A 3396-nucleotide genomic window follows, 5' to 3' on the forward strand; every position below is an offset into this window, starting at 1 on the left:
GGATGTACTTTGATGTAAAATTGGAATTTTTCATATTCATAATTTATCAGCTCTCTAGCGCCACCTATTTTATATGACATTTATAGAAAGCTCTTAGCCTCTTCTAAATTAGCAGACCCAATAATGCCTTTAAATGATTTCGAGAAATGTAATCATTTTTCTAATGTGGTGCTAAATGACTCTACAGCGCCCCCTATTTGGTTTAGGCTAATAAATTAGCGGTAGCTGTCTCAAATTTTCCCCAATGTTCAAAATTTTTGGTAGAAACATAGATATTACGATGCCACACATAATACCCATTGGCATGTATTAGCTCCGCCCAACAGGAAGTCGGCCATTTTGAAAAATGTTAATTTTTTAAACATTTTTCACATACTCATTCGAACTCCTCCTAGAGTCTTTGTCAGATTACAACTAAATGGTCTGTGGATAGTCTCCAGACATACATGGTGCTAAATTGCGAAGGAATAGTCGATAGCTGAAACGATGACGTAATGGCGGGCAATTGATTTAATGGAGACACAACACTAAACCAAATAGAAACATTAGCATGGTCAGAATACTGCTGCTTGGAAATTCATGAAACTTGGCAAAAACATAAAAGACATCATTACACACATTTTCAGTGTTGATATGATTGACTCCGCCCAACAGGAAGTCGGCCATTTTGAAAAACATGCATTTTACACACATTTTTTGCATACTTTGTCGAACTCCTCCTAGGGAATTTGTTGAATACTCTTGATATTTGTCAGCAATAAACTACTACCATCCGTGATGATAAATTGCGAAGGAATAGTCGATATCTTAAACGGGGACGAAATGGCGGACAGTTGAATTGCTGGAGATACCCCATTAAAATAGGAAGTAAATACATTCTGGTGTTGGTAGGTGTTTGAGGAGGTTAAACAGGTTGAACACTCACGAAACTTTACAGGCCTGCTTGATTTAAGCGGTCCTTTGATTAAAAATTGAAATTTCATATATACATATTTCATTGGCTCTATAGCGCCACCTAGGTTTCAATGCATATTTGACATTACGGAAATGCTCAAAAACTCTTGAAAATTGTCAGATTCCATAAGATCTAAAAACACTTTACAAATATTGTGATAATTTTTTCATGTGTAGCTAGCGGACTCTATAGCGCCCCCTAATTCATTCGTTTAATAAATTAGCTGTGGATGTGTCACAATTTGTCTGATCTTCTCAAATTTTGGTAGGAGCTTAGATACTGTGGGCTGCGTCCGAAATCGCGTACTTCCATACTAAACAGTATGCAAAAGCAGTATGCGAGATCGGGTAGTGTGTCCGAATGCGCAGTAGGCGAGTTTGAGTACGCGAAAAGTTCCCGGATGACGTACTGCACCGGGAGACATTTTTAAGTATACAAGCCCAGCACACTTCACCCGCTAATATTTCCCACAATCCACCGGGAGCCGCGCTGAGCTGAGTGACCCGTCAGTGAGCGGCGGAGGAGAGGAGTGGAGAGAGAGAGAAGTTTATGAGGTGAGGAGATTCAGATATATAAACTGTTTTGGTTGTTTGTGATATTAGGCTGTAAATGAAAGATTTATGAGGGTTAGTTTAAGTTAAAGTAGCGAGTTATAGGGGTGTGGGTTTGTTATTAATGCTGTTGCAGACAGAACATCTTTATTTTCGTATCTGAACTGCTTTACTGAGCAGCGTTAGCCCTGTGCTACTGAGATCAGTTAGCTTAGCTAGAGTTATTAAACTTATCACAACTCTTTATTAATCTTCTGTTCTGCAGCACCAGCGTTTACTAACTCACTACAGCCCTGTATACTGCTGCAGTTCTGAGGAGCTGGGGCAGTTTTAACTTAATACTGATCAGTCTGTATAAACTCATCTGAGGAAAAAGGCTGCTGATATCAGAGAGGCTTTTCAACAGACAGACAGACTGGTTGCCAAAAATCACATTAATAAATTATAACCAAAATCTGACCATTTTATTTAGTTTTATTAAATAGCTAGCTAACCAGCCAGGATGGTAAGACTTTTATGTTGTTCAGAATTTATATTATATTTGTTTAATGACCAAGCTAAACTGATTTAATCTGTGTGTGTTTCAGATTCAACTATCCTTCCTACTCGAGAGGATGAAGATGAAGAGAGGGAGAAAAATGAACAATGAATAAAAAAAATAAATAAAGCTACTTTAAAGACTTGTCATTCTTGTATTTTGTGAGAAATGTATTTGTGTAAATATGCAAGTGAGGGAAAAATTATATTAAATAAAATAACTAAAATATTTTTTTAATTTACATTTTATTGCCAAATATGATCCCCAGTTTTCCCGAAACTGACTGGTTCTAGCATATTTTATTTACATCAGTAATGCATATATGCTGCCTTTATGTTTAATGCAGTCAGTAAAAGATAATGTATAACAATAAGGATCATGTGTTTAAATATTTAGGCTAGAAAAGGAAATTCTGAGGTGAAATGGAAAGGCAGGAATTAATTAACATTTTGGTATTTATCTTTGAAACTTTTTGATAATTGTTTTGTTGCATAAGCAAGTATTATTAATATACTTCATGAATATTAAACAGTCTGTTCATATTTATTATTAAATATTTCATATTTGAGGAAATATTAATTTTAAGTTTTATTTACAGTCAGTGTTTATTAAATAGGACAGTTTGGGGGTTTATTTATTAATAAGAGCTGATTAATGAGGGGATTTTAATGAAATTAATTAGGGTAAAGCTCTGTAAAGTGTGCCGCTGGTTAGGAGGGGTGAGAGGTGAAAGGGCGTCAGAGGTAAGATGGTGGATGTAGTGCGTCCGAGGCTGCGTGCGTACTGCGGTCTGGCGTACTGAAAAAGCGTACTGCTTTGCTCGACAAGCAGTGCGTACTCACCCCAATCCAGTACGTACTGCTTAAGTACGCGATTTCGGACGCAGCCTATGACTCTGCACATATTTGCAATTGGTTTGTATTAGCTCCGCCCAACAGGAAGTCGGCCATATTGGATTTTGTAATATTTTTACACTTTTTTTCACAAACTCATTTAAACTGCTCCTAAAGTCTTTGTCAAATTACCTCTAAATTGGGCGTGGGTAGGCTCCAGACATACATGGTGATAAATTGTGAAGGAATAGTCGATAGCTGAAACGATGATGTAATGGCAGGCAATTAATTTAATGGAGACGCAACACTAAACAAAAGTGAAACCATGACACGGTCATAACACAGATGATTGAAAACTCATGAAACTTGGCAAAAACACAAGAGACATCATTAGACACGTTTTTAGTATTCATAAGACTGAATCCGCCCAACAGGAAGTCGGCCATTTTGAAATAAGTGCATTTTACACACATTTTTTGCATACTTTGTCGAACTCCTCCTAGGGAATTTGTTGAATAC

The 3396-nt window shown here is 36.8% G+C and overlaps 1 long non-coding RNA gene across 1 annotated transcript; it reads left to right on the plus strand.

Moving 5' to 3' along the window:
* The first annotated feature begins 1241 nt into the window (after nt 1-1241).
* Nucleotides 1242-2191, plus strand: LOC111192495 (uncharacterized). Its single transcript, XR_002649918.2, has 2 exons — nt 1242-1509; nt 2094-2191. It is a non-coding gene; the product is annotated as an uncharacterized LOC111192495 (long non-coding RNA).
* The last annotated feature ends 1205 nt before the right edge of the window (nt 2192-3396 follow it).

This window comes from Astyanax mexicanus, chromosome 14 (assembly GCF_023375975.1).
Source record: "Astyanax mexicanus isolate ESR-SI-001 chromosome 14, AstMex3_surface, whole genome shotgun sequence".
Lineage (NCBI taxonomy): Eukaryota > Metazoa > Chordata > Actinopteri > Characiformes > Acestrorhamphidae > Astyanax > Astyanax mexicanus.